The sequence below is a fragment of the Bos javanicus genome, chromosome 16 (assembly GCF_032452875.1).
Source record: "Bos javanicus breed banteng chromosome 16, ARS-OSU_banteng_1.0, whole genome shotgun sequence".
Classification (NCBI taxonomy): domain Eukaryota; kingdom Metazoa; phylum Chordata; class Mammalia; order Artiodactyla; family Bovidae; genus Bos; species Bos javanicus.
The window spans coordinates 78501191-78528890 of record NC_083883.1 but is presented as its reverse complement, the minus strand read 5'-3'; the positions used below and the strand labels follow the sequence as shown (position 1 = coordinate 78528890).

The following is a 27700-nucleotide window of genomic DNA, read 5'->3' as shown; positions in this document are numbered from 1 at the left end:
TGTAAAAAGATAAAAATCAGTTTTAGCTATTTGGCTTTCCATGACCTGAGCTTTACATAGTATCTTTGTTCTGTACAGGGATCATGGCAAAATTACCAACAAGTCCGTAAAGGAAACTGAAGGCGGTTTGATCTACACCTTCAATGCTAGTCCCACAAAGGCTGAAGAAATCTGTTACGTCTCCAAAGACATATACCTCTAAAGAACACAGTCATGCCCTAAAATTAGGACATGATTCAGGTACGGCATTTCTTTTTGTTCGGTTGAAATGCTTTGTTCTGTCTGTTGTGGGTAATTTCTTCTTCCCCCCACCCCAGACTCCCTCTCTCTTTTCTTCTTCTCATTAACATATGTCCTTTATAATTGATGTTATTTGCTATCCTTTCATCAAATCTGAGCCACATCACTTAGGCAAGCCATCCGGCAGGACACCTAAATACACATTAGAGGAGCCTGGGAGTCACAAGAGGCTCTGACGGGCTCATCAGGGCAGTTATAATAAGCATCTTGGTTCCTCTGAAGGCACTGCATTCAAAGAATGGCCTTCATCGTGACTCTTTTTAAATATGAAAGTAAAGCGTGAAGCCCTTTGAAGGACCCAGCAAACAACACACACGTGAAAGGAGATGAGTGAGCCTTAGAAAGAAAAAAAATCTTTATGTAGAATCTGTGAAGAATCTTAACAGGTTTTAAAGAAAGACCTCCAGGTAAATTGATGGCTTTTAATAAGACACACGACAGCCTCAATTATGAGAATCCGTTCTGTGAGTTCTCTGTGCCATTTTATGTTCTCAGCAGGGTTGTTTTTTTTTCCTCATCAAGAGTTTCGAGGGATATCTACTGTTGTCTGTGAGTGAAGCATGTTTAAGCGGTCCCCCAAAGCCGTGCTAATTTAAAAAAGAAAAAAAAAAACCAACAACGTTGTCAAGTGGTCAGACAGACTGGAACTAGAGGATTATAGGTAAGAGGGATAAAATGAAGGGTTGAAAGCTGTAATTTCTATTTCTGTGGTGGCAACTGAATCGGCTGTTGGATGAGGCAGTTTAAAGAGGCAGTCACTTGGCTCAGAGTCTGGGAAGGACTTGACGGCACACTCCTGACTCAGTGGTGTAGACCCTCCGCAAGGTCGGGATTGCTTGCTAGGTTCCTGTCTGTTTCTGCTTCCCACTCCCCATTTCCTTAGATTCCCTCCCTGTCTTTGACAATTCCATGTATTATTTTCCTTCCTCACAGTTTTTACCCTTTTTACTTTTTTTTTTTTTTCAAAGACACTAGTTGCTTGGCCTCTGACCACTGCTCCATGCTGGGGCCTCCCAGGCAACAAAACAGACTTTAAAAAAAAAAGAAGACACTGCATCTCAGAGGCGTCCTCACTTGACCTTGTTCATTTTCGAAAATGCTGTGGCCGTAGATTTTCAGAAAGAATCCCTCCCCCAGAATGGTTTTCAAGAACACGTAGGCACATATGGATGTCAGGCAGTCTGGCTTGTAGATGGCATGATCTGAAGAATAAATTATAATAGTAACAGGATCACTCACAAAATGGTGAGATATAGGTGTCTGTCTAGGTGATATAAGTCACTGTGATCCTGGGTGTTTCAATTCATGATCTGGCCTTCTTTTTATATTTCCATTGGAATTAATAGGGCCATAAAGTCGGTAGAAATCATAGAAATTTTGTAACACGTCTCTCAGATTGAAACCAAGAAAATGAAGCCCAGAAAGTCATTCTGCTTATGTATAAGTGCCATTGGTTTAATTGTAGTTCTGCATATTTTTAGAAAAAGAAAAATATTTTTCCAAAGACTGGATAAAAAATGTTTGAGAAGACATACCACCGTGGAAATATATCTGCAATAAAATATCACTATCATTCAGTAGGCGATATATATTGAAGCTGCCTGGGGGTATCAATCACGGAACAAAATGTCCTTTAATCATCATATGAAGTATGTAAACCATGTACAAACTACGCACATGAATGAATATTCATTTTGTGTATAAGTACAACACCCTTTTGACTTTTGTGTATCCCAATTGCGTGTTACTCGTAGTCACATAGTTGCGATCAGAACAAAAAGGATCTCCCAGAAGAAAAGAAGGTAAGTTGTTCCAAGGATGTTGGGAATACAGAACTTCTTTTCCATCACTAACCTTGTGCTCCTAAAAAATGAATGAGAAAAATCCCTACCTTCCACTTCTGAGTATTCTCATAAGAACTGGCAGAAGAGGGAGAGGGGAAGGGATCTACTGCAGATAAACAGCGAGATCCCATTATTCAAGGCAGTCGGTGATTCTAGAGAAAATACCGTTTGCTCTTGAAAACATAGTAGACTTCTTGTTTAAAAAGATATTATGCACACCCCAAAATATGTTTGAGAATCAAAGCTTTTACATTTTTAATTATACCCCTAAACTGGCTTTCTAATTTGTCTAGGATATCAGACAACTCAGAAAAGAAATATTTCCTCAGATTAATCTTTGAAAATGTCACATGGAAATGTGTTTATCGATGTTACTGCAAATTAGTATTTTTATAAATTAAACAAGTAGACGATCTGACCTTCAAAAAGCCTGACCCACTGTCTTAAGGTTAAATATGCAAGTCTTATAGATAGGTAGATAGATAGAAGCTGGTTAACTTTTCAGTTTAAAGTACACTTTGATGAAAATATTTAAAAGACAGCCACCTCTTCCATTAAAAGTGGGCATTTTGATGAAATAATAAAAATCAGGAGGTTATCAGTTTCTATAATTAAACTCTCGCTGCTTATTCAGGGCATAAATTTCGGTCTCCAAACTTTGTTAAACATTTAAGTGAAATAAAATTTTTTAAAAAGATTTAGACAGTAGTTTGGGGATTGATTTCATGTTCAATCTTGATATGTGTTTCAGGGACTCCAAATTCAGTGAAACAGCATAAAGATCTGAGTTGTCTCTATTACTGTCATAATTTACAAACGTGTGTGCTAACTTGCTTCAGTCGTGTCCGACTCTGTGTGACCCTATGGATGGCAGTCTGCCAGACCCCACTGTCCATGGGATTTTTCAAGCAAGAATACTGGAGTGTAGAAATGGAATGCTATTTTCCTCCTCCAGGGCATCTTCCCAACCCAGGGATCGAACCCACATCTCTTACATCTAACCTGCATTGGCAGGCAGGTTCTTTAACTCTAGTGACACCCAGGAAGCCCGGTAATTTATATAACAGAGAGCAGGAAATGTAACAGAATGCGGATCTAAGGAAAAGAGTGGGAGGAATCCGCACACACAGGGTTGTGCATGGTTACCTTTCCTGCGCACCGTTCTGCGTACCATTCTGTAGCAATGGGGTTTAGTATTTCCTTTCTTAACGCAACGAAGAAGTTCATGGCTAACATCAGAGTTTGCAGGTGGGTGGGAACTATGCTTTTCTTAAAGATATCCAGGATCAAACATTGCAGAGTTAATTAGGCTTTACCTCGAATTGCCTTTCCTACGATCCTCGGAAACGGTGGAGTGCAGCTGTGAGTCACCTGCTTGCTTTCTAGAGATAGTGTCCAAGGATGTAGCTCCATGAAAATTCTAATCAGATTACACAGAAATACAGTGCTCCCAGTCTGTGCTTTGTACTCGCAGATAAATTATATATGCATAGTAACATCTGTCCACTGTTAAATTTCATGTCGCACAATTCTACTGCATTTTGAATGGCATCTTTAGCCACAGAAGCCTAGAAACATCCTTTGGCTAACAAAAGAAAAAGTCATCACATGCCTTTGGAAAACATTTTCAGAACTGTCGCAGGAATTGCTGAAAGGACCACTGAAAGATGTTTGCTAATGGAAAATGTGTTTTGTTTAGTAACTGGGCTATGCTTTAATATTTTATCAACCTGACTGATAGAGTTCAATCATAAAGAAAATTGAGAAAAAAGATGAAATGTAAAAAGAATCTTGTTAAGAGCAATAAACTTATAGATAGTGAAGTAAATGGTGGGTTTTTTTTTTCAAGATGAAGTCTTCTTTCAAGTAAATAACATGTTTTTGGAAAGAAGAAGTTGACTAACAGAGCTGAACATTCACACAAGGCAACATGCCAAGAATTCAAAATGCCAATGCAAAAAAAATGTGAGCTCCTAAAAGGGGATTCAATGCTGGTCTGTAATAATTAGCTGTACTTTCTCTGCTGAGAAGGAAAGCTCTCCTCGGGGCCTGAGGGTTGGTGTGGAATTGGAGATTTTGAGTATAAGAAAGGGTTCCAGGGTTGTACAGCTGTGGTGAAAGACTTTGGCTTCCCAAGTGGGTAACATGGAAATTATAGATGTTGTTCAGTTGCTAAATCATGTCCGACCCTTTGCAACCCCATGGACTGCAGCACACCAGGCTTCCCTGTCCTTCACTGTCTCCCAGAGTTCACTCAAACTCATGTCCATTGAGTCAGTGATGCCATCCAGCCATCTCATCCTCTGCTGCCCTCTTCTGCTTTCAATATTTCCAGCGTTAGGGTCTTTGCTGATGAGTCAGCTCTTTGCATCAAGTGGCCAAAGTATTGGAGCTCCAGCTTCAGCATCAGTCCTTCCAATGAATATCCAGGGTTTATTTCTTTTAGAATTGACTAGTTTGATCTCCTTGCAGTCCAAGGGACTCTTAAGAGTCTTCTCAAGCACCAATTATAGTGACTATCACTAATTTAGTGTGATGAAATATGACTTCATTTTTCTCTAGGCCAAAACTTCTCAACAGAAGTGCTATTGATACTTTGAACCAGATAATTATGGATGTGGGAGATTTCCTATGCATTGCAGGGTTTTTGTCAGCATCCTTGGCCTCTATTCACTAGATGGGGTAGCTCCCTCCCCACCACATGGATGTCTGCAGACATGGTCCCTGGCGGAGAACCACTTGTCTAAACATGTTTCATTTCTTCTCCTATCTCACTACAAAATGAGTTAGGTTGGCTCTTCACAATACTGTTGTAGAAACTCTGCATAAACAACTGGTATGTATCAGGTGAAGAATAGCTCTGTAATGCAAGTGTTTCTGCAGCACCTAAAATCTAGGAATCTCAAAAATATTTTTTTTAAAAAGGAATCTAAGAGCTCAGAGTGACAATGTTTATTTCAGTATGTGCATGTTTTTAATTACAGTGAAGGTGCTCCCCAGTAATAAATAACATGCAAACACGGTGGGGGTGTGGATATGAGATAATTATCAACACAAGGGAATTGTGAAAAGTAACAAAACACTTTTTTTTTTAAACAAAACACTTTTATAGCAAATATGTTGAAATGTAAAAGAAATGGCCATTTCTTTTACTTATATACTATGAGACTGTTGCTTGCTGTTTAGTGACTGAGGAAACATTTTGATTACCACAGATGTCCTAGGTCAAAGTTCCTCAGAATTTCATTGCCTCAGATGAGTTGAAAGGCTTGTTGAAATAAAAATTGCTGGGTGTTATGCCCGGTTTCTGGTTAGTCAGCAGGGCCTGAGAACCTGCATTTCTGCCAAGTTATCAGGTGAGCCAGGACCAGGGACATCCCCGGCCCTGGAGATGGGCTCAGCCTCAGATGGAGCTTCTCAGTCTGACTTGGTAACTTTTTATTGGAAATGGCAAAGGCTCTAAATATAAAGAAATAAAGGAGTTGTATGAATTTGGGTTTACTCATTGGCAATAGACCAAATCATCTTTGGCACTGGAAAGAATGACTTATGAGAGCAAATGTTTTTAATAAGAGTCTTCACGTACCATTGAAAGACAGGAAACCTTAAAAACAAAACGGATGCACTACTCTCAAACAGGGATTTAAATTAGCTAAAAACGTTTTTAAATGCCTACTAAAATGTAAAAGTTTGTTTTCCTACACCAGCAAACACTTAGGTGTCAGTATTTTGTTCATATTTTCCCTTAATTATTGCTTTTCCACTTGTCAGAAAAGAATTTATCATTGTTCACCCTCAAATTCTTCCCCCTCCCGATGTACACATTAGCTCTTGTTCTTATATGTTTTGTACCTTAAATGCACTGCACTTGGTAAGATCTTATGATTTTTAGGATGTTATTAAACTCCAGGGAATATAATATTTTGAATAAATTACTCAGGATTCAAAAAATATTTTCAAGGGTCTCCTGGAATCATGCCATCAGTTGTGCCTTAGTCAGAAACAATAGGGCAGGTTCAACAAGACAGGCTTATAGTCTTGTCCTAACTCCAAAATTCTACAGGGTGGGAAGGCCTGGCTTAAGAATTGCAAAGGTGATTTGACTGCTCTTAGCTCAGTGTAAGCCAGTAGTAATATGCTATTGCCCACAGAAGCCATGAACACCTGGGTGTTTTAGTAGGAGAGAGTTTTTGAAGTGAGGGGAAATGAGAAGGACTTTATCTTCATGGCTGGTAGAATGAATCCAGAATCAAGCACTTTGCAGACCCCATCCTTGACACTGCCATGTTCGTAGGTGAACCAAAGCACTGACTGTTCTGTTCACTTACAAGCAGCATTTAAAAAAACATTCTGTGGGCCCTCCCTGGCAGTCCAGTGGTCAAGACTTCGCCTTCCAGTGCAGGGGCTGTGGATTCGATCCTAAGATCTCACATGCCTGGCAGCCCAAAAAACAAAACATAAAACAGAAGCAATATTGAACAAATTCAATAAAGACTATAAAAAAATGGTCCACGAGTCAAAAAAAAATTTTTTTTTCTACATTCAGCATATAAGTAATTGAGATCCTTAGACAGAAAGGCAAGAAATTGTTAAACTGACTTTTTAATTAATTTTAATAATCTGGGAATAAATATAGACTGGTTTTGCCAGTGGAATACGCCAAAAGAAGGTCGTTTAAAATTCCCAGATAGAAATATGGCATCTTAATTCTAGCTTTGAAATAAAAGTTTATATTGAGATTGACATGTACACACTACAATATATAAATTAGGTCCAAAATATTGAATTAGGTCCTTAGGACCTGATGTATAGCACAGGGAACGCTACTCAATACTCTGCAAGGAACTGTATGGAAAAAATCTAAAAAAGATGCATATATATATATATATATATATATATATATATTTATGACAGATTCACTTCACCGTACACCTGAAACTAACACAACACTGTTTAGCAACTGTACTCCAACAAATATTCTTTAAAAGTCTATAGAGCTTTTGATCATTTGTAGTCTATTGATAACACAGCAGGAGAAATTGAGAAAGAGATTATTCTTGGATGAACACTGGAAAATCACCACCCATTTTCCCATATTCAGTCGCTAATGACCAAAGATAGTCCTCAATGGAGTTGTTGATTAATTAATCTTTTGTCTAAACATTTTGTTTTTCTTAATGCAATGGGCAAGCCATAGTTCCAGAACACTTATATTAAATTTAAACCTTGTTATTTGGCTCTTGGTCTTACAAGACCTACTTTCACTGATAAGGCCTGGTAGCCTGTAGCTCTGAGGGGGGGGGGCTCCGTCTCTTTGTCTCTTTGAGGGGGCTCCCTCTCTTTGGCTCCCACATTTAATCATCCTGACCCATCTTTTTGCACAGCAGCAACTGTACAAACCTCCACACTTGAACGCCGGGACCTCGCGTTCACGCTGCGTGCCTCTGAAGCACTGATATTAATGCCGTAGCCATGGTTTTCAATGGGGACGGTAATCTGTGATAACAAAATTGTATCCCTTCCTTCCTGCAATTACCTCACTATCCACACAGCCTTGACGTCTGGAGGCCCACTGCTGCAGGAGCAGCTGGCGTTCCTGTCCTACAGCAGGAAGTTAACCGCGCATTCCAAAGAGCCCTAATTGTTTTGAGATTTTCCTGGCAGCTCAAGAAGCTTGGATCTTGAAGGGTACACTCTTTTGTACCAACCTCACTTTGGAACCGTACACAAAGGAGTAACTTGTCGCAACCTGAACCACTTAGAGGTAGCAGATACTGTCTTCCTCCTCATGGCCATCACTGCACACGGTGAGCCAGTGCCAAATGTAGCCGTGCGACGTGCAGAGTGCTTTCTGAGAGAGCTAATGGAGGCCCTGTTCACACGGTGCTCACCATGGTCTGTTCACCCGAGGACCTCACTGTGCCGCCATTTTCTCAAGTCGTACTCTAAATCGTTGGAAGAAAATGAATTAATATAAGCTCAGGACCTGAGTCTCACAGTGCTGTGGGAATCATTGTGCGCTGGAGAGCCTCACATAATGTCCGCATTAACAGAGACTTTTCAGATCCTTATGGATTTGCTAGAGATCTCCAAAGGAAGTGCAAAATTATTCACTGCTGGGCAAGCTCGACTATACTTTGGCTTCACGAAATATCTGCAGTGAAGTTTTGAACTGATAAAATCTATATACTGTTCAATCAGAATGCTTTCATCTTTTTTTAAAGAATCGAAGAGAATAACTACTGGATGGATTTACTGTGAATTTATCATTGAAATGGCCACAAATAATTATTACCTTCATTGTAAGAGCATTAGTGCTTTCTATTCAGCAAGTTGAGAATAAAATGGATTTTAGTAACACCCTACAATTACCTCATTAATCAAAATTATTACTAGGGATCTCCTTGAAACTGAATTGGTTTGCTGCAGACCTGATTGAAGACTGCTCTGATTCAGAGCAGACCTCTGCAAAAATACGATGATGGATGATTTGCATTTAGTTTACACATTTTATCTATATATTTTTCTCTTTCTTACATTTCCTCCAAAACATAGCAGTATTTCCCAGTGAGTATTTGTATTGGCCTTCAGCTCCAACCTAATTTAGTGTTTCTCTTTGTTTAGTTATTACTTGTGGAATTTTATACCAGATGAAATTAATCCTCTCTCTCATAATTTAAGGGTTGATTCTAAATATTTATGACTTCTATTCTAGTGACTGTAATCTCTGATTCCCCTTCTGGTTAGAAATGATTGAGCACCGTGTTTACTGCATTTTCCCTATGCTCTTGATCCTACATATGCTTAAGGACTTTGTCCATTTTTTCTAGCTCTTCCTGTGATGATCAGAAGATCTGTGCCTCTCCTAGGATTTCAATACTCCAATGTAGAGTGAGTGTTTAAATAACCATAAAAACAATATTTGTTTGCATAGTAAATGGCTTGTTTACCTTTACAACTTTAGAAAATCTTGCTTTGCAGTCTGCCTGGAGCTGATACTTGTAATCATTAACAATTCTGGTTTCTAAGAAAGATGGTAATATGAATATTAAAAAAATTTTAGAATCAGATGCAAAATATCCAATGTATTCTCTACAATTGCTTTTTGTTGCCATCTGTGCCGCTTGCCTTTCTTACTGTCTTCAGTAGAATTCACTTTTCATCAGCAGACACTGAGTCATAGGACATTCTGTATCAATTTTGTGTTGTTCCTGGACATTCACAGATAGATGAATTATGTTCAGAATCAATAAAACCAAAATTATTTTCATTAATGGCGTTTTCACACGGCATTTATGTTGTGCAGAGATTCAGGTAAAATGCCATCGATGCACTTTTAATGGACAGGGGTTCATGTGCACGGGAGAGTTTGGGCCGCCATTCAGCAGGTGGGGACGCCATCCCTTGGTCCAGGTCTGATGGGGGACATGCACAGAAGGATGTGTGTGCTTGGCACAGCAGAGGGTAACACTCCCGAGTCCACTCATAACATGCCAGGTGGGTAGCAGTACACGCTAGGAAAGGCCTTTCGACAGAGACCTCTCCACTGGCCCCCACGCTGGGACAGGCAGCAAAAGCCCTCCCCTTCACCCCGTTTCTACTGAAGTCAAACCACTCTCTCAAATACTGAGAAGAACAGCTGTTAAGGAGGAGTTCGGTTCCAGGTCTGGATTTGGATTTTGCTTGTTTGTTGTCGATTGGACATTTTGCAGAATGCCCAGTGTATTAGACTTGTTTCACTCTGAGCGGAATTTGTGCTGGAAACAGTGTCGATTAAGCTTTTTAACATTTTTCTTACACTTTTTAAATAACTTTTAATTTCCCAAGGAATTATTCATTAGAAAATGGACTTTAGAATTTACTTATGCCATGATATAATAGTATGTATGGAGGCAGAAAAAAATCAAAGAAACACTGTTTATGCAGAAGATACTTTGCTTTCAAGCTTTCCAAACCTGACTTCAGTAGTTTATTATCAGTATTGTCCCACCTCACAGCGTACATTTGACAGGGTAAAAAATGTTATTTTTGGCCATTAAACATACTTGTTTCAATCATCCCAGAATTTCACCCAGAAGAGGAACTTGAACTAGCTCTTTATTAAGTACAATGGGAATAGAAAGAGATAGATACGAATTAGGTTTGTAACATTAGTTTCAATCTTGCAAAATTCTGAATTTTCAACTAAGTATATATTTTTTAAAAAAGATTATTCCACATTTTTTAATATAGAAGAGTCAAAATATAAATGCTTAAGACTTAAAGTTTACTAGATTCTGGGGAGTATCATCGATGTACCATGGTCCCAAAACAATACAGATTTTTGATATAATTGTAAACAGGTCTTATACAATGAGCCATCAGGAGTAAGTGAAAATCACAGTGATTTAACTCCTTTTGCATGGTTTTCCAAAGAATAAAGCATAATTAATCTATTATGAAAAATTTTCCACACCATATATTCCCCTTAAAATGTAGTATATAAAGTTACAGTTTAAAGTAAAAAAAATTGTTAACATTTCACAAGATTTTAAATAATTTAGAGACTTGCTCAGGAAAGAATTCACCATGCTTTGCAAATGTTCCGAGCATAGATTTTATTACAGATTATTGGCTGCTAACATTGCTCACAAAGGTCAGATGTGTGTGTTTTTGTGATTCTGAGTCTAATAAACAAAATGTGTCCTTTTTCTTTAAGAAGAAAAGTGTGCAAAAGAAGAAAATTACAGTGTTCTTAGTTCCTCAGACACAAAAGCTACAGAGCTGCCCCCGTGAAGACGTTCGAGGTTAGACTTTTGGCGCTTTAAGCCCAGATGAGGGTATTCTGGGCACACTCTTCTGAGCGGCACATAATCATACAGTAACCTAAAATAGCAATGGAAGAAGACTAAGCTCTGCTGATAAAATACACTTCATTTTTTTATGTGGCGTTAACAAAATGGCTTAGATGGAAAGTGAAACCTGTCTTAGCTTAAGACAGAAACACAAAGACATTTCCCTTCTGGACAACGGACTTTGGCACTGCAAGATCAAAGGAACGATTTTATCTGCATGGTGACTGCAGAGCAAAAAATTTTACAGTATTCCTGTCTCCATGCTGGAGCTTATGTGTCTTTAATGGCATTTAAATTATAGCCCTTCTGTAGCCATGCAGTCAAAACACCACGTCATCTGATGAGACACCATATTATAAGCTGTCAGTACGTCTTATTTAAAAACCCTTCCATACTGTACTTGTCCTCATTTTTCTCCTTTACTAGAAAAGTTGAGCAAATTGTCTTCTAAACTGGTTTTATGTGTTGACCTAATCAAGCAGGACAAGAAGTATACTTTGGTTTACATTATTATAATTTAATTAATTTATCTAATTTTTTCTTCCTTTTTATCTGCAATATCCCTCTTCACATTTTTGTTTTTAGGATTATAATCTTTCTTGTGTAGAATATACTATAGACACTTATTAAATGAAAATCAAGAATGTGTATTCATTAATGAGCTGCTGCTGCTAAGTCACTTCAGTCGTGTCTGACTCTGTGCAACCCCATAGACGGCAGCCCACCAGGCTCCCCCGTCCCTGGGATTCTCCAGGCAAGAACACTGGAGTGGGTTGCCATTGCCTTCTCCAATGCATGAAAGTGAAAAGTGAAAGTGAAGTCGCTCAGTCATGTCCGACCCTCAGCGACCTCATGGACTGCAGCCTACCAGGCTCCTCCGTCCATGGGATTTTCTAGGCAAGAGTACTGGAGTGGGGTGCCATTGCCTTCTCCACATTAATGAGCTACAGCTAAATTTATTTTTTCTCAAAGCAACGTGTTTTGTATCAGTTTAAACTGATATATAAGAGAGTGACTATAACATATAACAGCGGACAGAGGGCTTCCCTGGTGGCTCAATAAAGAATCTGCCTGCAATGCAGGAGGCCTGGGCTTGATCCCTGGATCAGTAAAATTCCCCTGGAGAATGGAATTGCAACCCACTTCAGTATTCTTGCCTGGAGAATTCCATGGGCAGAGGAGCCTGGTATAGTCCATGGGGTGGCAAAAAGTCGGACACGGCAGAGCAACACGTGTAACAGATGACTGAAAGGGCCGTGGCCGGGATTCTTTAGTAGCACACAGTCTAGATCAAGTGTTTCAAATGTCACTGGAGAGACAAGCTTTAATTTGAATGTGTACTTTAATAGAATGTTTATGTAATGACAACAATAAAATCAGCACTTAGAATATTCCTGCAGATATAAAAATGAGAAGTTACATTTTTACAGAAGTATAGTATAAGCAGGAACATGTCAACTTCTTTGACTTTGAGCTGTTATTTCCTCGGCAGTTATGGATGCTGTGGCTGTAAATATCCTCGTATATGTCTTGTGGTACACATGGGCAAGAGAGCTCTAAGGTATGTGCTAGAATAGGACTTGCTGAGTCTTAAGGTTTGTGCGTGGATTGAGGATGTGTATATGAAAATTAAAACTTAAAGCCCTTATACAAAGAATGTTATTTTGGGCTAGATAGTGCTTTCTTTAAAAGACCCAAAAGTCTCTGATACTTGCAGTATTTGTACAAGCGGTGTTTGTAGCTATGCACCAGTTCCATTGATAAGTAACTATTTGGGTGGTTCTGTGAAATTCCTGGTTTGCTGAAACAATCAATTAATCATTTTATCCAAATCCATTAGCAGAAGAGGAAGCAAAGCCAGAAACCCTTTTGGTTATCTTAATGTGGATTAAATGTATTTATTTTAAACTTAGGAAAGAAGGATTGAAATTAGAGGACTCATCCAAGGCGAAGATCACCTATTTTACTCCCCTTTCCATGCCCTGTTTAAGCCATTCAAATGATTTTTTAGAGATATTGAATGTTCACACCAAAAACTGAAGATTGCAATTACAGTTTTAGATATAAGGAGGCAGAAAAGCATGCGGAAAATTATTAGATAGCAGATGTTTTATGGTGTAAAATGCACATAACTGGAATTAAGCATTTTTAAGTGTATAGTTCAGTGGCTTCAAATACATTCACATTGTTGTGCAATTATCCCTACCTTCCATCTTCAGAAAACTTCTTCATCTTCCTAAACTGAAACTCTATACTCAAACAAAAGTTCCCTCTCCCCTCCCATCCCCCATCCCAGTGGCTGGCAGCCACCCTTCTACTTTCTGTCTCTGTAAATTTTCCAGCTGACTCAGTGATAAAGAATCCGCCTGCCAATGCAGGAGACCCAAGAGACGCAGGTTTGATCCCTGGGTCAGGCAGATCCTTTGGAGAAGGAAATGGCAACCCACTCCAGGATTTCTGCCTGGAGAATCCTATGGACAGGGGAGCCTGGCGGGCTACAGTCCATGGGGTTGCAAAGAGTCAGACTCAGCTGAAGTGACTTAGCATGCATGCAGCAAAGCACTTAAGTAGAATTGAGGTATGTGTCCTTTTGTGACTGGCGCATTTCCCTTAGAATAGTGTCTTCAAGGTTCATTCATGAGGTGGCAGGACTTTCCCTGTCTTTAAACCCAAATAGTGTTCCGTTGTGTGTACAGAACCGCATTTTGTTAATCCGTTGATGGATAGTAGGTTGTGTCCAGCATTTGATTCTTGTCAGCGATGCTTTGTACATGAGTATATCAGCTTCTACTTGAGTCCTGCCTTCAGTTTTCTTTAGGTGTGAAGATTTTTAAGAACTCCTATGAATCAGTATCCTCAGCAACTACTCCTCTAGGTGTTAAATGAAAACTCTAAGGATACATCTTTAAATGGAAGAAAGGATGGAGGAAATCAGCTTTTATACGTTTTAATTTTACAATATTTTTCTGTTATTTCAATGTATTGATTTCTTCTAGGAATAAAAATTAGATGTTGATATAATATCCAAGTTGCTATACTCCAACTTCAAAATTATGAAATTGCTTGAGTATTTTAACTGTAGGTGTAAAGCTGATACTTTGAAGGGCTCATTTTAAAAAGGCAATCTTTCTCAAACTATTTCTATTAATAATAGGGCACCCTTGTGTGAAATACTGATCTCCACAACATTTTACCTTATTAATATTTACCAAAACTCACAATGTGGTGATTGCTTGAGAAATAAACCAGTAGTGGGAAGATGGATGGGCTTCCCAGGTGGTACAAGTGGTACAGAATCTGATTACCAAGGCGGGAGACGCAAGGGACATGGGTTGAATCCCTGGGTTGGGAAGATCCCCAGAAGAAGGGAATGGACACCCAATCCAGTATTCTTGCCTGGAAAACCCCATAGACAGAGGATCCTGGTGAGCTACCGTCCGTGGGGTCACACAGAGTCGGACGTGACCGAGCAGCTGAGCACAGACGCACACACAGGTAGATATAGATAACCAGTCAGTCCGGCTCCACCCTTTCATACCTGTTTTACAGAAGATGAAACTGAAATTTTGAGAGGTTAAGTGTTCAGGGTCCTTCGGTTAAAAAGTAACAAGGGAGCAGGGAACTCTGCTCAATGTTACCTGGCATCCCGGGTGGGAGGGGAGTTTGGGGGAAAATGGATATGTGCACATGTATGACTGAGTTGCTTCACTTGCTCCTGAAACCATCGCAGTGTAGGCTACCAGTTCAGTTCAGTGCACTCAGTAATAGACTCAAATAGAAAATAAAAAGTTGTTTTTTAAAAAATCAGCCAAGTCAAAAATCAAACTCAGGTCTCCCTGGTACCAAAGTCCTTTTAACTGTGATGGATCCTGCCCTCCCTCAGCTAACCAAATCCTCACCCAAACACCCTGAAATCTACTGGGGAGTTGGCAGCCATCCATTTTCTCTGGTGCAATAGAGCTTTGAGACGTTAAATCATTTGATTAAGATTTCATAGCTGATAGGCGCTAGAGCAAAAACTCAGGTCTTCTGGGTCCTTTTGAACCTATGCAGCCCATGGATGTCATTGGATTTTGTTGAAGTTAATATAATGTGTATTTCCCTGAAAGATAAAGTCTGAACTCTCTACACCAAATGTATATTTTCAAAAATAAGTGAAGTATGAAGCTTGCCCTGTACTATGGTTCTTTTATCAAGAGAACAAGTCTTGTATTTTAGATTTGTTGAGTTTGAACTCACATCTCCATCACCTGGACCTTAATCTCTTTACACTTAGGACAGTTTATTGTACAAGGTTTCCTTAAGTATGAGCTTAGAGCACACGCATGCTTTTGTAGTATTAAAGATATTTTTAAGCTTAGATACAGCTCCTGCTAGTCCTGACCTGATAAGGTAAGATTGCATGGGTGCTTTAGATCTGAATCCCCGAGGGGGTGCCACCTCCGCTGATCTTTATAAGTAGCTCCCAATAATAGGGCTTTTTAGTGGATTCCAAATGCTAATCATTTATCCACAGAAAAATGCAGCGCTTATCACTAGACATACTTGTAATTTAGCCAACTTTGAAAATTTTAGTGCAGAAAAATGTCACATGTGCATCAACACACAGGGGGAAATCCCCTAAAGGTACCTGCTCATTATCCTTTGGATTAACCCAGTTTATGTCAAAGAACTGGGCTGCTAATTCCTGGCACTCATATGCAGATGAACAGGTACAAATGTGATTAATTAAACTTTTGTTTCTAAAACTTTCACCCTCTAGTCACTTCAGCAAAATATCTTTGCCCCTTTTAGTGTAATGTCTTTCCAAAAAGAAAGGGGAGAAAAGTACATTAAATGCTAAAACACATAGCTTAAAAAAAATGAGGTGCTTTGAAAAAATCCATACTTTCCTAGGTTCATGCTAAAAAAAAATGGAAAATCATATCCTCTTATTACAAGTGTATTTATTATTACCTCTCCTGCTGTGGGAATTCATTTCCACCTAGAGAGCCCTGTATACTTTTGAATGGAATGTCCTATAAATATCAATTTAGTCCATCTAGTCTAATGTGTCATTTAAGGTTCTTGTGTTTCCTTATTAATTTTCTGTCTGGATGATCTGTCCATTAGTGTAAGTGGGGTGTTAAAGAGCCCGCTATTACTGTGTTAACTGTCGATTTCCCCTTCTGTGGCTGTTAGCACTTGCCTCGTGTACTGAGGCGCTCCTATGCTGGGTGCATAAATGTTTACAATTGTCATATCCTCTTCTTGGGTTGATCCCTTGATCATTATGTAGTGTTCTTCCCTGACGTTTATCATAGTCTTTATTTTAAAGTCTGTTTTGTCTGATACGATTATTATCACTCTAGCTTTCTTTTGATTTCCTTTTGCACATAATGCCTCACTTTCTGTCTGTATATGTCTGTCGGACTGAAGGGGGTCTCTGGTAGACAGTATATTTGGGAGACCCCTCTATTCTAATCCCCCTGTAAAGCCTGTGCTTCAACACACTCCCATCCACACCCATATAGTCCCTCTTTCCTGGAGTATGAATTATTAAATAAACTTACTTTTGTGCAACTGATTTCACTCACTCATTTTAATTTTGTTAGCATAATACAGAACAGAGCTTAATCATTGCTTAAACCTAAAATAAAGGAAGTGAAAAATTTTTTATCGGTAAAATAAAGGTGTAATATTATCAAAATATTTTCAGATGCATGCAAAATAGAACTCACTAGAGAAAAATAAACATACCTATGTTTATCAGTTTAATATGTACACAGTTTAAAAATCTAAGCATCCTGACATATTAGGATAACATAATTTCATTTCCAAGGAAGAATGGTTATTTTTCTTCACTTTCCCCTTTAAATTAATAAAATTTGTTTTTGCTGCAATGGATTAATTAATCACATAGAATTTTTTTCCCTTACAAAGTTGAAATAGTTATCTCTCAGAGCCACTTTGCCGAAAAACATCTGCCATTTACTGCTGATATAATCATTTATGTTTGAAAGGGGTGCATTCTGATTCTTATATTTCTCCAGAGCCTGTTTTCAAATTTGTGAAGTGGCCCTTCCTTTATAACAGTGCTCTTCCAGACATTTCCAAATATTCATTGTTCAAAGACACACAAAGTAAGACCCGGGATGTTCTTAAATACTTTCATTAGTTTGAAGGTAAGGCATATATTCTAAAAAATATATGAGGGCAGGTGAGTAAAAGAAGGCTTTAATTTAAAAATACATGAATGATAGTCATGAAGGCAGAGGGAAGAACAATGGGGAAAACAAGGGAGTTTGAGTGTCATTGGGCTTCCCAGGTGGCACAGTGGTTAAAAACAAAAATCCACCTGCGGGTGCAAGAGACACCAGAGACACGGATTCAATCCCTGGGTCAGGAAGATCCTCTGAGAAGGAATGGCAACCCACTCCAGTGTCCTTGCCTGGGAACTCCCATGGACAGAGGAGCCTGCTGGGGTCCATGGGGTCACAGAGAGTTGGACTTGACTGAGCAGAGCCCAGCAGTGGTGTAAGTGTCATTGCTGAGGAAATAAGGGGATATAGGGACTTCCCTGATGGTCCAGTGGTTAGGACTTGGCACTGCCACTGCAGGGGGCATGGGTTCAATCCCTGATCAGGGAACTAAGATCCAATGGACTGTGAGGCCCAAAAAAATGTTTAAATATGAGAAATACAGGAAATAAGAGGATCTAATGGGAAGGGGGAGATAAAGCTTATATGCAAAATTAATTAACTTCTGAAAATAGTTCACTACTTATAGCAAGGCAATGGTACTATTTTTAAAATATATGTACATGTATATTACCTAAATGTTGATATGTGTGACACACACACACACACATCAAAACCATCAATGCAATAATCGCTTTGCCTCTTTGAAGCAATGACTAATACAACAAATTTGATTTTTCTAAATTCAACATAATGGTAGATGTTGCAGTCATTTGCAGAATTTTGTCATTCTTTTTTTTTTAATATAGCCTTTTAAAATTATGTTTTAAATTTATTTACCTTTAATCAAAGGATAATTGCTTTACAATATTGTGTTGGTTTCTACCATACACTAAAATGAATCAGCCATAAGTAAACATATGTTCCCTCCCTCTTGAACCCTGGATGAGCTCCCTGTATCAAGAAGCAAATTCCCACGGGCTATCTGTTTTCCAGGTTGTAGTGTATATGTTGGGGAAGGCAATGGCACCCCACTCCAGTGCTCTTGCCTGGAAAACCCCATGGACGGAGGAGCCTGGTGGGCTGCCGTCTATGGGGTCACACAGAGTCGGGCAGGACTGAAGCGACTTAGCAGCAGCAGCAGTGCATATGTTTCCAGGCTACTCTCTCCGTTCTGCTTTACAGAGGTAACTCGGTTTGGCCTAAGTCAAATGTATGGATTTCATATGAGTTAAGTATTTAGATTCGAAAGTATGAATTCATACTGGTTTCTGGAGTATGAATTATTAAGTAAATAAAAATGGTCAATTTCAAATATGGTCCAAACCCAGAGCCTTTTCTTTTCTTTTTGACTTATCTGTTCATAAGTGGATTTCTACTCAATTTTCTTAGTGCATTTTACAAGCTGTTACTAGAAACTATACTTTAATTTTGTAAACTGTATTGTAGAAGTATTAATGTGTTACAGACTGCGTGAATTATGCACAAGTCTGCGGGGGAACACAATCTCCAGTTAAAAATGAAGGGCACACATGGGTGACCCGATGTGTAAGTCTTCAAGAAATGCAATACTGTGCAAAAACTGGCACATCTTGGAGATGGCTGCAGCAAAGCCTGGCAAGGAATGAGTGGGAGGAGGGGGCAGGCAGGCAGGGGAAAACAAGAGGTGTTGGGGGATGGGGTGGGGAAGGGCGCTCAGTAGGCAGCTTTTACTGTTCCTTAACTTCTTTACCACTGAAGCAACCGCTCAAAGAACTCTGCAACTCTTTTTTAAAAACCTTTTTTTTAAGTTAAAGTATAGTTGATTTCAGTGTTGTGTTCATTTCTGCTGTACAGCAAAGTGACTCAGTTATACAAGTACACACATTCTATTTTATACTCTTTTCATTATGGTTTATCCCAGGACACTGCGTATAGTTCCCTGTGCTGTACAGGAGGTCCTTGCTGCCCATCCATTCCATATGTAATTGGTATTGCCTCTGCCAGCCCCAAACTCCGAGTCCATCCTTCCCCCACACCCTCTCTGCCTTGGCAACAGTCTGTTCCCTAAGTCAGAGTCTGATTCTGTTTCATAGAGAGGTTCTTCTGCATTGTATTTTATTTTATTTATCTTATTCCTTTAAGATTTTTTTTTATGTGGCCTATTTTTAAAGTCTTGATTGAATTTGGTACAAATATTGGGTTTTATGGGCTTTTTGCTTTTTGGTTTTTTGGCCCCGAGGCGTGTGGGATCCCAGCTCCTCGGGGACTGAACTCAGAACCCCTGGCCCAAAAGCACCGAGCCACCAAGGAAGTCGGTGTGCGGCACTTTGGATTCCACACACGTGTGCGATTCTTTTTAACAATTAGCTTTATCTTTCTAGAATTTGAACATTCTAGAATTTCGTATTGAAATTGCTCTCTTAAGTCTTAGACTGTATACTGTCGAGTGACTTGGAGAATACGACTCTGAGTCTGTTAACAGTGTCTCCCACCTGTGGATGAGCTGCCCGCGAGTGTGGACCACGTGCCTCCCGGTCTACAAGGTTCTGGCGCAGGACAGAAAGCGGAAGGGAGAAAGAAGCTCTTCTAATGTTGCTTTTTAACATCCATATAATTCTTCTAATCAATCTTTAAAGCTCTGTCTCTTTCTCACCTTGTCTTAAAGAAAGCATCTTAGGACAAGAAACCAATTGTTGCTGAAGCTGTTTCTAACTTGAACTACATAGAACAACTCTGTGGGCTTTCTGTAGAAAGTGTGCATACATTCTGCTACTTATCAGATAGGGTCCAAACTTTCTACCAGGCTGTTGAAAGCTGTCTTCTGAGCTCAGAAACTTAGCATCTTCAAACATCCAGTTTGCCTCTCTTTCTCACCATATATTCCAGTGCTACTGGCCTAATACTTGAGTACCATTTTTCTAACACATAAATTGTTATGCCCTGTTACCTTCTCTTAAATATCCTTTCTCGGGGGTGGGGGGGTGGGTGGGGGGAGGGATGGATTGGGAGTTTCAGATTGACATGTTGGTGTTCAGTCGCTAAGTTGTGTCCAACTCTTTTGCGACCCCATGGACTGTAGCATCCCAAGGTCTTCGGTTCATGGAATTTCCCAGGCAAGAATACCGGAGTGGGTTGCCATGCCCTTCTCCAGGGGATCTTCCCAACCCAGACAGAGATCAAACCCCCATCTCCTGCACTGTAGGGGAATTCTTTACCACTGAGCTACCTGGGAAGCCCAAATTGACATGTACAAACCTAAATGGGAGAAGAATTTGAAAAAAGAATAGATACATGCATGAGTAGAACTGAATCACCTTGCTGCGCACCTGGAATTAACGCATTATTAATCGACTGCACTCCAATATAAAATGAAAAAGTGAAAATAAAATTTATTAAAAATACCTTTCTCCTTGGAACTCTTCTGTCCATTTCTTTTCATGGATAAATTCTACTCGTCTCTTTATGTATTCATTTTTATTTTATTTATTTTTATATGAAATGTAGTTGATGTACAATATTAGATAGCTTACAGGTGTACAATACAGTGATTCCAAACTTTCAAAGGTTATATTCCACTTATAGTTATTATAAAAATAATAGCTACATTCCTCATGTTCTACAATATATACTTGAAGCTTATTTTATATCCAACAGCTTGTATAATCCCCTACCCGCTGTATGGTCCCTCTCCTCTTCCCCACTGGTAACCCCTCGTTTGTTCTCTGCATTTGTGAGTCTGCTTGTCTTTTTTTATATTCAGTTTTTTTGGTAATTTTTAGATTCCACATATAAATTATATCACACACAATTTCTCTTTCTAGGTCTGACTTATTTCACTTAGCATTAAGCTGTCCATCCATGTTGCTCATCCATCATGCTCTTATCCATGTTGTTGCAAATGACAAAATTTTATTCTTTTTATGGCTGTGTATGTGTACTACATCTTTTTTATCCACTCCTCTGTTGATGGACACTTAGATTGGTCTCCTGTCTTGGCTATTGTAAATAACGCTTCTAAGAACATTGGAGCTCATATGTTTTTCTAAGTTAGTGGGGTTTGGGGATACTTACCCGGGAACATAATAGCTGGGTTACGTGGCGGTTCTTGGAGAAACTTCCACACTGTTTTCCGTAGTGGCTTCACAAATGCACCTTCCCACAAACAGTGTATAAGTGTTCCCTTTTCTCCACATCTTTGCCCAGATTTGTTATTTGTGTTATTTTGATGATAGTTGTTCTTATAGGTGTGATATGATATCTCACTGTGTTTTCAATTTGCATTTCCCTGATGAGTGGTGAAGCTGAGCATCTTTTCATGGGCCTGTGAGCCACTGGCATTTCCTCTTTGGAAAAATAGCTAGCCATTCAATTCTTCTGCCCATGTTTCATTGGATTGTTTATCTCTCTAATGGACAAGAGTTGTTCAAAATTTTCAAGGACTTAATGTTTAGAGAAAAGAGACCATTAAAGTGGGAAGGGATGTCAGGATTATCCAGTCCAACCTTTTCTATTTGCAGCAAAATAAACTGAGTCATGGAGAGAAATATCGCCCAAAATCACACAATGGTATAAAATAGCCAAGACCAACCACTCTTTCCTCACCAAGCAATGATCGCATCAGCCTTCAATTCAGATAATCTTCGAATAAAACTTGGGGAATGTGTGTTAGACTTTCTGAATCTAAATTTAAAATTGGGACTAAAACAGATAATCCAGAGAGTTCCTTTCTTTCCTTTTTTTCGTCACCTTTCCTGATGCCCAGTTCAGTCTTCAGTCTGCGTACCTTGTGTTCTTACCTTCAGAGAGAACTGGTGGCTCCTAGGGGAGCAGAGGACGCAGCGGTGAGCGCAGACGGCAGCCGAGACTTTCGCTGTCACTCAGAGAGTGCGTTCACCACCCAGGAGCACCTGGGTCCTTTGGGCGGTTCCTAAACTGCTGTGTCTCAATGTCTTCATTTGTAAACTGTGCATAAACGTGTTTGATTCATTCAGACATGCTTAGTGGGAGCTCTTGGTTCTAGGCTCTGAGGATTTACCAGTGCACCAGGCAGATAAAAGTCCTGCTCTCCTGACCATTCATTCTAGCGCTAGGGGACAGACAATCAGCTGATAAACTCAATTCAGTTCAGTTCAGTCACTCAGTCGTGCCCGACTCTTTGCAACCCCATGGACTGGGATGATAAACTGATTTATCAAAAAAGGGCTCTCTCCTTCCTCCACCCATAACGAGGCTGTGCCTTCTTCCTGGAGCTTTCTTTCTATGGAGGGGCAAAAGCTTAGACCCTTCCCAGCATTAAGATTCTTATTGAAAAGTCGCCTTTACTGGCCACCTACTTTAAATTTCAGGTCGACCGTCATCACAACCTGTACTGTTTTTTCTGCCCTATTTTTTTTTTTAATCTTTGACCCTTGGTATTAACACACCCTATATTTACTCATTTGTCTTGTTTATGTTGCAGCTTCCTCACTAAAGGATAAACTCCAAAAAGGGAGGGACGTTTGTCTGTTTTATTCTCTACTCTATCCCAAGGCTCTAGAATGCAGCTGGTATCTATCAGGAGTTCATGATCTATTTATTAAATGACTACATTCATACCTAATATAATGTCCTATGGTGATATTTGCAATTAAGCAAAATAGAAGAAGTTGATAGAGAAACTAACCATGGTACTATTTTATTTTTTGTATGTGTGTATTCCAATAAAACTTTATTTATAAAAGCAAACATTGAGCTAGACTTCACCAGTGGACTGGAGTTTGCTGACGCCCAGTAAGCATAGATTGTGGCTTCAGATTGACCCAGACTGAGTCACAGCTCAGCTCCTGACTAGTCCTGCCAATTTGGGTACTAATTATTTTGTTAAGATTTTTTTTTTTTTGATATGGACCATTTTTTAAAGTCTTTCTTAAATTTGTTACAATACTACTTCTGTTTTATATTTTGGATTTTGGGCAGTGAGGCATGTAGGAACTTAGTTCCCTGACCAGGGATCGAACCCATGGCTCCTGCATTAGAGGGGAGAGTCTGAACCACTGGACCACCAGGGAAGCCCCTTGGGTACTGATTTTTAAAGGAGTGGAGAGGGAAGCCCTCTCTCAGAAAGCTTTGCCCTAAGACACGAATAAAGTGAGAAAAATGAACCATGGGGTAACCAAGGCCGACGGCTCTTGACAGAGAGGCCACAGGTGCAAAGGCCCCGAGGCCATTTGCATTTGGCTCTGTTAACAGCGAGGAGGCCGTGGGACTGAAGCACATGGAGTTAGGAGAAGTGAGTGGGGCAAAGGGATCGCTCAGATGAACCCTGACGGGGATGTGGGTTGGACAGTGAGCGCTGGTTGCTGCTTAGTCACTAAGTTGTATCTGACTCTTTTGCAACCCCGTGGACTCATAGCCTGCCAGGCCACCAACCCACGTCCCTGTGCGGCAGGTGGGTTCTTTTACGGCTGAGCCACCAGGGAAGCCATATATATATTTTTTTTTCTTTTGCCATTATAGGTTACTACAAGATATTAAGCATAGTTCCCTGTGTTGTTCAGACTTTATTTGTCAAGTTTAAAAAGCACATGCTAGGGCCTTCCCTGGCGGTCCAGTGGTTAAGACTTCACCTTCCAATGCAGGGGCTGTATATGGGTTTGCTCCCTAGTTGGGAAGCTAAGATCCCACATGCCTCACAGCCAAAAATCCAAAACATAGAGCAGAAGCAAAACTGTAACAAATTCAATAAAGACTTTTTAAATGGTCTACATCAAAAAAAAATCTTAAAAAAAATATTTTTAAAAGCATGTGCTATATTTAATTCCAAAAAGAGTTACAGAAATTGGTCAAAAAATTCACATAGAGTTGGTAGAATATGTAGGTTTCTTTTTTTGCCCAAAAAGCATGGCAATGGGCACAGTGCCAGCTATACTTTATGAATTTAGCTTCTTTGTCCTGAAAACATGTTCATTTCTCCAGAATTTGGAGTTGGGGCTGCCCTGCGTAATCGCTGTGTTACAATTCAGGCCCCGGTACTTCTGCGGGGCTGCGTTTTTCCTCTCTGTGTTCACACCATCAGCAGACAGCCAGGAGCTGCAGACAAGGGCTCTTTATCACATTCAGCTGTCCCCAGGCTTCCCTGGGGACACACTTTCTGTCCCTGGTGGGTGTGCTGCGTCCTCCTTGAAAACAACGCCTGACTAGGGACCCCACGCTACCTTGGGGCAGAGGACTTGTCCTGGCGCTCGGCCCTACACCTGCAGCCTGTCGCTGGACCCCTAAAAGAGAGCTAAGAAGTCCTTGAAATATTCCCTAGGAGAAGAGAACTATATCCAACATCTTGTAATAACCTACAATGAAAAAGAGTCTGAAAAAGAACATGCATAATATATATATGTTGACTACGCCAAAGCCTTTGACTGTGTGGATCACAATAATCTGTGGAAAATTCTGAAAAAGATGGGAATACCACCAGACCACCTGACCTGCCTCTTGAGAAACCTGTATGCAGGTCAGGAAGCAACAGTTAGAACTGGGCATGGAAAAAAAAAAGAACTGGGCATGGAGCAACAGACTGGTTCCAAATAGGAAAAGGAGTACATCAAGGCTGTATATTGTCACCCTGCTTATTTAACTTCTATGCAGAGTACATCATGAGAAACGCTGGGCTGGAAGAAGCACAAGCTGGAATCAAGATTGCCGGGAGAAATATCAATAACCTCAGATATGCAGATGATACCACCCTTATGGCAGAAAGTGAAGAACTAAAGAGCCTCTTGATGAAAGTGAAAGAGGAGAGTGAAAAAGTTGGCTTAAAACTCAACATTCAGAAAACTAAGATCATGGCATCTGGTCCCATCACTTCATGGGAAACAGATGGGAAAACAGTGGAAACAGTGGCTGACTTTATTTTTGGGGGCTCCAAAATCACTGTAGATGGTGATTGCAGCCATGGAATTAAAAGATGGCTTACTCCTTGGAAGGAAAGTTATGACCAACCTAGACAGCATTGGAGAAGGAAATGGCAACCCACTCCAGTGTTCTTGCCTGGAGAATCCCAGGGACGGGGGAGCCTGGTGGGCTGCCGTCTATGGGGTCACACAGAGTCGGACACGACTGAAGTGACTTAGCAGCAGCAGCAGCAGCAGACAGCATATTAAAAAGCAGAGACATTGTTTTGTCAACAAAGGTCCATCTAGTCAAGGCCATGGTTTTTCCAGTAGTCATGTATGGATGTGAGAGTTGGACTCTAAAGAAAGCTGAACACTGAAGAATTGATGCTTTTGAACTGTGGTGATGGAGAAGATTCTTGAGAGTCCCTTGGACTGCAAGGAGATCAGTCCTGGGTGTTCATTGGAAGGACTGATGTTGAAGCTGAGACTCCAATACTTTGGCCACCTGATGCAAAGAGCTGACTCATTGGAAAAGACCCTGATGCTGGGAAAGATTGAGGGCAGGAGGAGAAGGGGACAACAGAGGATGAGATGGTTGGATGGCATCACCGACTCAATGGACATGAGTTTGGGTAAACTCCAGGAGATGGTGAGGGACAGGGAGGCCTAGTGTGCTGCGGTTCATGGGATCACAGTCATACATGACTGAGCGACTGAACTGAACTGATATGTACATACAATATACAATATGGTTATATACAATATTGTATATACAATACATGTATATATGTACTATATAATGCATACGGATCTACGGCAGCACACCAGGCTTCCCTGTCCTCCACCATCTCCCAGAGTTTGCTCAAATTCATCTCCACTGAGTATGTAATGTTTTCTAACTAACTGAGCCACCATCCTGTAAACCAGAAACTAACACAATATTGTAAATCAACTCTATTTCAATTAGAAAGAAAGCAAAGGAAACCAAGAAGTTACCCCACCCATCAGGCATAGGTTACATCTGCTCTTTCTAAGCCAAGCCCCAGAGTGCTGAGGCTTCTCTCTCACAGGAGCCTGAAGTGAAGGGACAGCGTTCAGGGACCCTGGCCAGCTCCAGCCTTGGCAGCATGAAGGCTCAGCAGCCGCCCCGTTGCAACTGGCTCTGAGTTGTCTTCAATTCAAATGAATTCACTTCAAATGAATGGAAAATGATTTTTAATTTGGTTATGGCTCCTTTAGAATTAAAAAACAAAAAAGTATTCTATCTGACCTCTTCTACGGATCTTCCTTTTACTTCATAAAATGATGCAGGAAAATTGCTTTCAATGAATTATGTATTATAATAAACAAAACAACTTTCTTGTCACCTAGTACTTATTGTACTTCTGGGAAATCCACTCCCTCAATCTTCTTAGCAAGGATCAAAAAAAAAAAAAAAAAAACAGTGCATCATCTTGCTGACGGATTCTTCTGGCAGCTGTGGGCCCCAGATGGGCCAGGACTCTTCACGGGTGAGGGCAGGGACCGAGGACGCTTCTGCTGTTGAGGAGGCACAGATTCCATACAGCAATGGGTTCCCAACCTCTGGGATCGAGTGCCTGATGGTCTGAGGTGGAGTTGATAATAATAACAGAAATAAAGTGTACGATAAGTGTAACGTACTTGAATCAGCCCCAGACCAGCCCCCACCCCAGTCCTTATAAAAATTGTCTCCAGGAAACCCTCCCCTGGTGCTAGAAACGTTGCAGACTGCTGCTCTAAAGAGCTGTAGACTGTTTCAATGAGCTTTGCTGCTGGTCAGACAAGACTTCAAAAAAATTTTTTTTCCCTCATTTTTATGGACTTTCCCATCCTCATCCTTCATTTCTCAAGACATTTAGAAGAGTTTTGTATTTTAAGAATCCAGTGATCTATACATTGATCTACACAGATTAGTTTGGAGGTAACAGTAAAGCGTCTGCCTGCAATGTGGGAGACCTGGGTTCAATCCCTGGGTTGGGAAGATCCCCTGGAGAAGGAAATGGCAACCCACTCCAGTATTCTTGCCTGGAAAATCCCATGGATGGAGCCTGGTAGGTTACAGTCCATGGGGTTGCAAAGAGTCGGACACGACTGAGCGACTTCACTTCACTTCAAAAGGCAAGAGGAAGAACCATAAATAACAAAATTCGAAGTTGTGTAGTAGTTACCCCATAGCCTAAACATCTATATTAATAACAAATGTTGGTAAATATCTCTCCCAATGTATTGTTAGGTATCTCTCACACGGATCAGATAGAACATGAGCTTTTAACTTTTTGAATATCAATTCAATATGGTAAGATAAATTGAAAAAATGTAATTTTAATGTCAAATGTATAATCCTGCAGGTAATGCTTTGTGCTGTTTCCAAATTATGTTTCCCCCTTTCCTTTCTAGTAGTGAAAAATAAGGTAGCTATTTTTGGAGAAGGAGGAGGAGGAAGGGAAAAAAAGGAAGGAAAAGGGAAGGAGAAAAGGGTTGGGAGGAGGGGAGCAGAGGAATAAGGAAGAAGTATTCAGGGATTTATGAGTTAGATTAAAAGTTTTTTATTTATTGCAAAACAGAAAGCATTCCACTCCTTTCGCAGGGAAAAATAGCAAAGAAAAAAAAAATTCATTAAGCCTCCTTGCCCTTCAAAAGCAAAATGAATGGAGGTTGATGTTTGATGACAT

The 27700-nt window shown here is 40.0% G+C and overlaps 1 long non-coding RNA gene across 1 annotated transcript in view; it reads left to right on the top strand.

The window, feature by feature from the left end:
* The window catches only part of LOC133228206 (uncharacterized), a 68793-nt gene extending 44124 nt beyond the window's left edge, over window positions 1-24669 (top strand). Inside the window, exon 2 of the long non-coding RNA XR_009730125.1 lies at window positions 79-24669. This is a non-coding gene — a long non-coding RNA (uncharacterized LOC133228206). The remainder of the gene's footprint in view (window positions 1-78) is intronic.
* The last annotated feature ends 3031 nt before the right edge of the window (window positions 24670-27700 follow it).